General features: G+C 34.0%; 1 long non-coding RNA gene across 1 annotated transcript in view; it reads left to right on the top strand.

Annotated features, from left to right (window-relative positions):
* The first annotated feature begins 1,767 nt into the window (after nt 1–1,767).
* The window catches only part of LOC103658837, a 46,967-nt gene continuing 36,636 nt past the window's right edge, over nt 1,768–12,098 (top strand). The window contains exon 1 of the long non-coding RNA XR_567290.2: nt 1,768–1,878. This is a non-coding gene — a long non-coding RNA (uncharacterized LOC103658837). The remainder of the gene's footprint in view (nt 1,879–12,098) is intronic.

Here is a 12,098-nt window from a genome sequence, read left to right on the forward strand (position 1 = left end):
TGATGTTTTAGAAATTTTGTATAAATGGAAAATACAGTATGCACACTTTTGTGGTTATCTTGCTCCCTGTAAAATCTTGGAGCTTCATCTTGTATCAGTTTTCTTTTTTTCACTGATGAGTCAGTTTATATGTCATTATTTGTTTACCCATTCACCTGTTAGTAGACATTGATTGTTTCTAGTTTTAAGCTATTATAAATAAAGTTTCCATAAATATTCTTGTACAAATCTTTTTGTAGAAACCTGCCTTAATTTCTCTTCATAAATATGCAGAAGAGAAATTGCTGGACCATTAGGTTGGCTTTTCTTTATAAAAAGATGACAAACTTTCTAAGGCATTTGTAACATTTTAAATACTCACCAGCAGTGAATGCATGAGAATTCCAAATGGTCTGTACACTCTCCAACATTTAGAATTAGTGTGTATGTGTGTGTGTGTGTGTGTGTGTGTGTGTGTAATTTTGGCAATTTCAGTGGTATTTGTAAAATAGTACCTCATTGTGATATTAATTTGCATCTCCTGATAATAAAAAATATATGAGACTTTTGGAAGTCTCTTGCCCATTTCTAATGGTTCTTTTGTCTTTGTATTATTATTGTTTAGGATTTCTTTATATTTTGTTGATACAGATTCTTTGTGAGATCTTGTGAATATTTTCTCCCATTGTATGGCTTGACTTTCATGTTGTGATATCTTTCATCAAGCAAAATTTTGAGAATTTTTATTAAATCCAGCTTATCAATTCTTTATTTTAAAATTAGTACTTGCTGAGCGCCTGGGTGGCTCAGTCAGTTAAGTGTCTGCCTTTGGCTTAGGTCATGATCCCAGAGTCCTGGGATCGAGTCCCACACTGGGCTCCTTGCTCAGCAGGGAGTCTGCTTCTCTGCCCCTCTCCTGGCTGGTGCCTCTCTCTCACTCTCCCACTTTCTCTCTCTCCCTCTCTGTCAAATAAATATAAAAAAATTAAAATTAGTACTTTTTTATTTCTAAAAAAATTTTATCTAAATATACAAATATATTTCTCTTATTTTTTTCTTGTAGGCACTTTATAGTTTCCAGTTTCACATTGCACTAATAATTTCTCCTCATGTATATATTCTGTGAATCACATTTAGTTTTTAATTTTTTGTACGTTTATCCAGTTTCCTGTTAGATTTGTTGAAAAGACTTTCCTTTCTTCCATGAAATAGCTTTAGCATATTTTCAAAAATATGTTGACTATATATATATTGGTCTATTTCTGGACTCTATTCTGATCCATTGCACTTATGCCAATGCCACATAAGATAGTCTCTTATATATTGTATCTTTATAACAAATCTTTAAGTCCACCATCTTTGTTCAACTTTATCAATGTGAGCAGTGTATTTTATATTTATATATTTAATATTTCTGAAAACTTACTCTGAAAATCTCTGCCTTCAAATAGGGGTGTTTAGTGCATTTACACTTAATGTAATTGTTGGCACTGTTAAGTCAAAGTCTGTCATCTTTCTTTTTTATTTCTACTTGTCCCATCTTTTTTTGTTCTTTTGTCTTTCTTTCCTGCATTCCTTTGGAACAATGAAATTTGTTCAAGTCTTTCATATTATTCCCTTTGGTGACTTTTTATCTATACCTCATTGCTTTACATTTCTAGAGACTATTTTATAAACTAGAATGTATATTCCATATGATTGCTTTTTGAATTTGAACTTTTCCTCTGTATAAGATCAGTAGAAGTAGATATTTGGCTATTGACACTAATATTTTTTGTTCTAAGCTCAGATTATGGAGATAATTGGAAGACCAGTTATTTTCAGAGTGACTACAAGAAAAGAAAAAAAGGTGACTCTTAGGAGAGAAAACAAGAAGTTGACAGAAATAACAAATATCAGGTAAGTCTGAAGCTCCATTTATATTATTTGGACTCAAGATTAAATATATAAATATTTTCTTTAAATTTATCTGATATTAGATTTTAGACAGGTGACATAGCACAATGATACTTGATCTAAATGTAGTAGCACATGCCTTTAGCTACTATAGCTTTGAAAAGAAACCATCTCACATAAAAGAAAAATAGATTTGACTGCTAGCCTTTACATTTACATTCAAGTATTTACATTTACATTCTGTTAAGATAAATAATTGTCTTCTTTTGATTTCCTCTCTTCATTCATTCATTCAAAAAGTAGCTCAGTTTGCTAGTAACATCACCATGACCACTGCGGAAATCTTGAGTCAATTCCTAACAAGGCCAGGAACAGTTAATGTTTCTTTTTTGTTCCTTCAAAGCAAAAGGAGGCCTGGCCTAAATTAAGCAGGGAGTGCTTTTTGCAAAGCATACCAAGCTTTATGGGACTTCAAGCTCAGCATTTTAGGCACAGTATTTCAAACTAAATCACAAGAAAAAAATTCACCACTATATTACTTCTTTTAAACAATTCAGCATGATGTATTTTTCCCCCCTTTGGAAATGGGATACAGCTGCTTCCTGGGCCATGATTATGTTTGAGGATCTTTTTGGTAAACTGAGGCCTTCCTGAAGTATCATTATGAAAATGTGTAAAGACATATAAGTCTTACTACCTTAAACACTTATGGAGCTGTAGGAAAAATAATAGTGAAATTTGTGTAAAAAAAAAGAATAAAATTACAACTTTCTAATGCATATTCTTATGAGTTTTTTAAATGCAGCATCTTGTTTTTAGACCATGAAAAGCAATTGAAATCAGATTTTTATTTTTAAGTAAAAGAACACTCCTTACTAAATAATAACAGCATAAGAAGAAAGAGTTCTAAGAACTTCTTCAAGTGTTTAAATACAAATGTATTTTACAATCAAACTTTTTCCAAAACATTTCCAATTTAAAAGGAAGCAAAAATCTTTTTAGCTTATTCTTTATCTTACAGATACTTTTACCATAATGTAGATTACCTTGTTGTTTCATGGCACATTTTTGTTCCTTATTTTTTAGGAAATTGTTTAGGCTTTTCTTTCTTTCTTTTTTTTCTTTTTTCTTGATTGCAAGAGTAATAGATACTTGTTAGAAAAAAGCTACAGAGAAAGTACAAAGAGTAAAGAATTTAATCTATCACTTGATGAAAAAATAGTCCCTTCAGTATCTTGGTGAATTTTATTTTATCCTTTTCTTGTATATGTATTTTAATACCAACCAACCATGCATATGCATATAAAACACAGATAAAAACATATATATATATTTAATGAATTTATACTGTATTTTCTAAATATGTATCATTTTAAGCCCTAATTTTTCCCTTTAATAGGCTTTAAAAATGTTAAATATCTCTAAATATAGATTCAATTAGATTTCAATATCCATTTCACTGAAGCTATTCTGTAAGATCACCACTAACTTCTAATTCAATGTTCAATCCTCATTGCTCATTTACTTGACCTTTACTTGACACTGTGGATCCTTCTCTTTCTCTTGAACACTGTCTTCATTTGGCTTCCAGATCTACTTCTGGTTTTGTTTTTTTGGCTGCTCTTTCTTGGTCTCCTTTACTGATTTCTCCTCAATTCCACAGTCCCACAGTCTCTAAACATTAGAGTTTTATTGGGCTCAGTCCTTACACCTCTTCTCCTGTCTCTCTATAACCATTCCCGTGGTGCTCATATACCATTTACCATATACCATTTACGAGATAGCATCTCCCAAATATAACTCGCCAGCCTGGCTGCCTCTTCTGTTTTCCTGGCTAAATACATACAGCTGACTATTTGACATCTCTATTTGGAGATTTCATAGGCATATCAAACTTAAGATTCAAAACGTCACAGTGAAAGTTTGAATCTGATTGATACTATTTGCCAGACCTGCTCATCTTCCCTGTTTCAGTAAGTGGTTACTCTATGTGTCCTGTTATTCACGAAATAAATTTTCAAGTCATCTTTGAATTCTTTTACTGACATCCTACATCTGATTTGATAAAAAATGCTATTGACTTTTCAAATAAGCCCTGGATCTTACCACTTACCACCTCCACTGCAATGCCCCGGTCCAAGCATCTTTATCCCTTGCTTAGATGATTACAGAATACTTATAACTGGTCTCTTTCCTTTTACCTTTAGCTCACTTTAATCTCTTCTTTATGCAGCAAGGGAAGCTTATTATAACATTTAGACAAATCACATTATTTCTCTCTTTTATTCTCTCCAATGGCTAAAGGTCTTCACTAGAATCTCTTTTCCTCTCTGACCTCGTTTCTTAGGACTCACCTTTTGCTAACACCTGTCTGCCCATACTGACCCCTTGCTGTTCTTCAGGGACCTTGCTATTAGCTCTTCTCTCTCTGTAATATCTTACTTTTCCAGATATCCTTGTCGTTATTCTCTGACCTATATCTTGATGCAAATTTCACCTTCTCCATGGGTCCTTCATCCACCCTATCATGAATCCCACCATCCCATCTCCCTGCTTTATTTTTCTTTTTAGTACTATTTTGAAGAATATAGTCCAATCTAATATACTATGTATTTTTACTTAACTATTGTGTTTTTGCCTGTCTCTCCAGCTAGAATGTAAGATCCAGGAGGGCAGGGTTTTATTTTTTTTCCTGTTTTATTATTTCTGTATGACTTGCTTATAGAACAGTGGCTAAAATATTATGAGCACTGAAATATTTGTTTAATGAATGAAGAAATAAATGAAATCCCATCATTATTTGTACCTACTAATATTATTTCATTACATTGATGAATTGTTACTTTTTTCAACCAGTTCTGGATTCATGCATGCTTAGTTTGTTATTTTTCTTTATTATTGTTTGTTTGTATGTTTGTGTGTTTTAGAGAGGCGGCAGATGCAGAGGGAAAGGGAGGGAGAAAATCTTAAGCAGGCTCCATGCCTGAGTAGAGCCTGATGCATGGCTCGATCTCATGACCCTGCGATCATGACCTGAGCTGAAATCAAGAGTCAGACACTTAACCAACTGAGCCACCCGGGCCCCCCTTTCTCTTTATTATTATTAACACACTATATTAACACTCTCTGAACACCTAGATGTTCATATAAGGGAAGTTTCTAGAAGTGGAGTTGCCATATTAAAGGACTGGCACGGTTTTAAGGCTTTAATTATGTGCTGGTAGTCCTCCACAAAATATGTGGGGTCATATGCCTGAGCCATGTGTGTGAGTATCTCTATTCCAGGGCATTGGCTATAGTGAGTATAACCATTCTCTCTAATACTTCTCAATATGTATTAAAAATTTGATTTCTTGTTGTTTTACACTCAAGCAACTTAAATAAATAACTACAAATAAAACATAAAAAAATTACAAATAAAGTTTCCCACCAGCCTAGACAGTAGCATCTCTGTCAGGGAACAAGCTTTTGTTAGTAGTTGTGCGGCACCTTCTCTGATGGGCGGGGCAGTTCCTATAAATTCCTCAAAGAGATTTGACTGTTCACATTCACATGTGCTCTCTTCCCATTCGCTGGACTGAAGGTATTCTCCTATCATGCCACCATTTCCTCCTACGATCCAAGAACAGGATTAATATTAACGTTTTAGCAGAGAAAAGCAGCAAACAAAGGGCATCGTAGTTGAATTAATCTTCTTGACAAAGGAAGTCGCTTGTAGCTCCTCTCTGTCCTTAGATCTTCAGTGAGTTTCTAGGTAGGAGTGGCTTTCCCATCCCTTTAGGGAGGTAGAAGATGGAGCTACTCAGTAGGGCTAACACGAGTCTTTCTAACTGAAGTTTATTTGTTTTGGCTGTGACTCTGACAGGCCTCCTTCCTGTGCGCTTGTTAGAGTTTTCTGGCTACATTCATAAAACAGGGAGCCTGTCTCTTGGTGAATATTGCATTCCTCTACGTGATAACTTGTGATTTTAATGAAATTTTGTTACTCTCTGAAACATGGGCTCCTTTGTGTCTAGTGCCCCTCATCTTCCCACGCTATTTTTCATTGTTGTTATTTAGATGTGAGTATTTTGTCTGTCAGTATAGTTCAGATTTTCTGTTCAGTCTATAAAAAAAGGGCCTATATATATTCAAATTACATTTTAAGAAATGTGTTTCTTTGCATGACTTTAGAAGTTAGTTACTCTGGTTAAAAGTTATAATTAATATGGTGGTAGAGACTATTCAGGCAGTGATAGTGACAGAGAAATAACAACTCTGCCTGTGCTTTTGGTTTTTAAAGAAAAGGAGTCCATTTTTCCTGACACAGCGTTTCCCAGACTTTTTGGTTCTGAGTTCCTTTAAACTATTACAAGTTATTTTCTAGGCCAAAGAGCATTATTTTGTGGGTTATAATATCAATATTTGTCATATTAAACTTTAAAACTGAGAAATTTTTTAAACACAGGTTTATTGGTTTATTTAAAGATAGAAGTGGTAAACCAATTGCATGTTAATAGAACATATTTTTATGAAAATGACATTTTTAAAGTTTTAGTTAGAAGAGTAACGTTGTTTTACTTTTTTGTAAATGTCTTTAATATATGAATTAATAAATGGCAGCTGGGTTATCAGTCTGCTTTTAATCTGTTGTAATATCACACATCATGTAGCTTCTGGAAAATTCCAATGCACGCTTGTGAGAGAATGAAAAAGACAAATAACATCTTAACATTATTATGAAAATAGTTTTGACCTCACTGACCTCCTAAGTGTTCCCCAGGGGTCCTCAGATCATATGTTGTCCTACAATAATGGGTCAGAATATGAAAGAGCAGAGTATAGGACAAAATTTGAAGAGTTGGAATTTATTAGCTTTGGTTTATATTACCTAAATCTGAAAAGAAGAGATGGAATATGTTAAAATTTTAGGAACATTTGCTCACACTTGATGGGCTTACTTTGGTTTCCTGATCCGTGCCTTCATTTACATTATGAGAGGATTTTTTTCACTTTCTCTGTAACCTGCTTAAATAGCAGAAACTGTGTCTCACTGGAACAATTTTCGGTGCTTTATACTGACTTTTTTATGTCTTTGCCAAATTAAAATAAAAAACAAACAAGAAAGAACATAGCTTCCTCAGTTATGAAAGAGCTAAAGTTCTTACAATGTTGCTATCTTCTAATTTCATTTTTAAAAAACTTTATTGTCAATTTGATTAAATAAACTGGGAATTGTTTCTCAGACACCCATTATTCTATTTTATTAAAGTGCCCAAATTTTCTCTAACGACTCTTTTGGTTTTGCCTTCCTGAAACTTGTCCCTTAATTTAGAAAAGAATGAAAACATTTTCAGGATCTATTTTATACCTAAAACTATTTTCAGGAGTTCTCGGAGTCGTCTGAGAAATCACAAAGATTTGTTCTATCACCTTGTAAATAAAGAGAAGCGAGACAACTTTATGTGTGTTTGATCTATTACTATTGCAGAAGCTTCATGGGAAAAGTTGTCAGTTCGGAAAAGACAGCCTTTCCTAGATAATGTATGTGTCAGTAAAATGTTGTCAATTTAAGGAAATAGAGGAAGTACCCAGAAATTTGCCAATTGCCCTTTCTATCAATAGTATGTTTTTACTCCCAGAAGGAAAACTGATCAAAATTTCTATAAAATAGTTACATGCCATACTCCAATAGAGAATTTTACTTTCCTTTGTTTGGATATTGATTATGATGATAATATTATTGATTATAGTGATAAATTAACAAAAGCCATTAAGTCTATAGATGGTTTTGATGTTTGCCTGTAGTCTCTGCCATAAGCCAAAAGCTAGAGTTGTATCTCTGACTTTAGATGACTGACACTTCAAAGAATTGACTGTGGAGTGCTGGCCTTGGGGCTGACATCACAGATGACTTTGAAACTAACCTAGTAGACTGCTTCATGAAATTAGACCACTAACCCAAGAAATAAGAATTTATTTCCTGGAATCGAGTAAGAAACTGATGAAGACAATTTATTGGGACTGTTTGTTTGGCATAATGTTGGTATAGTTTTAACTTTCTATTTTCTAGAGCTATGAAGAAGCCCTTTCTGTTTCTTCTTAAACTGTCTATAACGCATATAATTTAGTGAAATCTGCTTTTTTAAGCTGAAATACAGCATTTAAAAATAATATTTAGTTCTTACTACCAGAAATTATTACAAACTTGGTGGCTTAAAATGACAGAAATTTATTCTGTCACAGTTCTGGGGTCCAGAAGTCCAAAAATCAAAGTGCCTGCAGGATTGATTCTTTCTGAAGGCTCTAAAGGGAGACTTTGTCCCACATGTCTCCTAGTTTCTGATGGTGGCTGGCAATCTTTGGCGTTTCTTGGCTTATAGACGTATCACTTCAGTCTCTGCCTCTGTTTTCACACAGCTATCCCTTAAATCCAGGATGATTCTCATCACAAAACCCTAACCTTATTATTAATTCACTGAAGTATCCTTGAATTCTGTATGTATTCTTCCCCAAAACTCATCTGCTTGAGAATATGTCTGTGGTCAAGAGACAAGTTGAATCTTCTTCTCTACCTCCTTTATCCTAATCATCATACTTACACTTTTGAAATAAGAAGTATAGCTCTTTCCCACACCAAATCTTACTATAATATATTATCTCAATGTGTAAAACCTAGACCATGAAATAAAGGAATATTAATATCCACTTCTTTAAGAGATGTATTTATAGATTAATTTTTATGTTCTTATGAATAGTTATCAAAATTTAAAATACAATAATTTGGTCATTTATATATTAGTACTTATAATAATAAATTTAAATCCAGAATAAAATATTTAACTTTTTTTAAAGGTATTTATTTATTTGTTTGAGAGAGAGAAAGAGGGCGCATGCAAACACGAGTGTGGGAAAGAGCAGAGAGAGGAAGAAGAAGACTCCCCACTGAGCAGGGAAGGTAAAGGTAGACGCTTAACCAACTGAGCCACCCAGGTGCCCCTAAAATGTTTAGCTTTTAAGAGCATATCATCAAAGCAAACTTTTAAAATTTCAGTATCAATGTATAGATGCATAAATATGTGCATTATTGTCACAGTTAAAGATGAAAAGGTGGTTTATATAAAGATGTTTAAAAATTTTTTAAATTACATTAGGATAAACTTTGGTTAGGGGAAGGAGAAGGAAAATAATATTTCAAGGGGAAAATGGATTGAAATTTCCAGATATTAAAGAAAAGCTTGTTCATGAATATTTTGATAGATTATGAAGAATGTCAAATGACTACTGTATTTTCCTTATGATGGGTTTATTTAAAGTATATTCCAAGAACTATATATTTCTGCATGTCTAAGGCATTCCACCATTTCTAGAAAAATTCTTTTAGTGGCTCATATACCAAGAAATTATAAACTTGTGTTATTCCTAGTCTCTAGACTCTCCTGGAAAGAATGACTGCTAATGAGTATTCTGTGCTATTGTGTTGGCTAGAGGTAGTGTCAACCTCAGATAACATCATATCTTAGTTCATTAAAAGAGCCCAGAAAACCTTCACAAGTTATCCTAATTATAGAATCATAAGACTAAATGTTAAGTCTGTTGGGAAGAGAAATTCATATTTGTAACAAAGATTTCAAGTCCCTCATACTTTGAGCCTTGTGTCTGTACATTTGGACTTGTACATAGTAGCACAGTGTACGGTATTGATTAACAACCTGGCAAGCCAACATACTGTGATTTTCACCAAATTACTTCAAATTTCCTAACCCAAGTTTTTACTATTTAAAATAGGGCTCCTTGGTAAAATAGTCCTATATCTTAGAATTCTTCAAAGGAATTAATTGTATGTCGAGAGCTTAGGGCAGTGTCTGGAACATAAAATATTAAGTTTAAATAATCATTTGGTACTATAATTACGTATAAACACAATCATTTATTCTCTTATTTAAAAATTAACTGACATTTGGGGTGACTGGGTGGCTAAGTCGGTTGTGTTCAACTCTTGATGTCAGCTCAGGTCATGATCTCCGGGTCCTGAGGTGGAGCCCTGAGTCAGGCTCTGTATTGAGTGTGGAGCCTGCTTGATTTTCTCTCTTTCCCTTTGCCTCTCCCCTGGCTCGTTCACACATGTGCTCTCTCATTCTCTCTCAAAAATTTTTTTTTTAAAAAATTGATTGACATTTATCCCTAATCAGTAACAAATATATTGTCTACAATATATTCCTATTTAGGTCATTCAGTATTGCTGAGGTATTTCTCAAATGCTCAGCTACAGAAAATCACTAATGCCAAAATAGTGAAAACTAACATTTCTGTGAATCTTATATTAGAAGACAAAAATAATCTCTTTGCATAAAACAGCCAGTAAGAACTGAAATTTAATAAAAAGCCATCCATTTCTTGGTTTTTAGTCCTATTGTCACAGAGAAGTAATCAAGAAGGAACATAAAGTTCATGGCCAATTACTATTTAAACAACAATGTATCCTTCCCTTTTACTGTACTGCACTCCGTAACCTCCTTTTAGCCTAAAAACATTGTTTTTATGACAAAAAAATAAAATTCAAAGCCTTTACTTTGAATATTGAATTGTCGATATTAAATAGTACACAGAGGAAACCTCCAAATTTGAGTATATACTCAATTTAGGAGCCCAAATTCTTCATTAAAATATCATTTGGAACTTAATTTATAACTGTATAGGCTCACAAACTTAACATGCATTCAGATGTTTCAGAGATGTGGAAATGTGTTTGTTTGGAAGACCCACCCTATCTAACTGGCATGAGGTCCTCTGATAAGTTAACATCTATATATAATGAAAGTTAAATAAAAATCTCCAGATAGCTTGCCACTGTTCAACCATATCACACATCAAATTGTGTCCACAGAAAGCATTTGTCTATGCTGTCCTTGTCCTTTTACTGTTGCTAAATCCAATTAGGTTGGTTTTAAAACTGTCTCCTGGTAGCTTTGAAAATGTGTGCATTAATGTTCTATGAGAGATATAATGCTTTGGGGGGGTTATTTGCATATTTTCAAGAGTCTCATTAACTGTGTCGAATAACCCTCAGACTTCTAATCCACTCATTGAATTCTACTCTAGCTGGAAGCACAGAGAGAGCTTTTCAGCTTGCTAATCACACTCAGGATTACACCCTTATTGGCTCTCATTTTAGGCTAGGATAAAAAAAAATCAAATATAATCCCCAAAATAAATAGTCTAATTAGTCTGCGTTCCAAATGCTGAAGAAATATGATAAGGTGTTACCTGCAGAAAAGAAAAGCCAAGGAAGTTGAATTTGACCTTTTCCTTCTACAATCATGGTCATTTTCCAGCTTTCATCATATTCTTTCAATTAGCAGTGCATGATGCCCTTGCTCACTTCTGCCTGCTTGAAACACATTCTTCCCTTGGCCTCTGGAACATCCCTGTCTCCGCTTTTCTTTTGTTTTCTCTTTTAGCTCACGGGACTCCCCTTCTAACCTCCCTCCCTAGGTTATGTTTAAATTTCCTAACTGCTGACACTGGGGTACCCAGGAATCAAGTCTTAGAACTCTGCTCTAACTGTGCTTACTCCCCAAATGATTTTATCTGCCAATGTTCAAGTCAGTCATAGTCTGATACTTTTCAAATTTAGGCCTTTAAAATTTTTATTTATTTATTTATTTATTTATTTATTTATTTATTTATTTAAGAGGGGGGAGGGGAGAGCATGCGAGTGGCATTAGGTAGGGGCAGAGGAAAAGAATCTCAAGCAGACTGCTCCCTGAGTATGGACCCCAACTTGGGGCTCAATCTCACCATGACCCCGAGATCCTGACCTAAGCTTAAACCAAGGGTTGGACGCTTGACCAACTGAGCCACCGAGGCCCCCCATCAAATTTAGGTCTTTAACCTTAACCCTCTTTTCTGAATTATAGAGTTGTATATTGGTCTACTTATCAACACTTCTCCAGATGTCTACAACAATCTGATTTTTTCTTTTCTTTCTTTCACTGATTTCAAATTTGAAAATCGCTAATTCCAAAATAGAATTTATAACTCCTCCCCCCTTCAAAATCGCCCATCTTGCAGTTAGTTATGGCAATCTTAGAAAAAGGTGACTCTGTTTATTCAGGCCAAGATCATGGAATAATCCCCAATGCTTTTCTTTGTCTCACACTCCATACCTGATCTTTCAGTAATTCTCAGGACATAATCAGAATCTGGCAACTTCTCACTACCTTCATGTTGTTTCCCAAATT

This window comes from Ursus maritimus, unplaced genomic scaffold, assembly GCF_017311325.1.
Source record: "Ursus maritimus isolate PB19 unplaced genomic scaffold, ASM1731132v1 scaffold_3, whole genome shotgun sequence".
Lineage (NCBI taxonomy): Eukaryota > Metazoa > Chordata > Mammalia > Carnivora > Ursidae > Ursus > Ursus maritimus.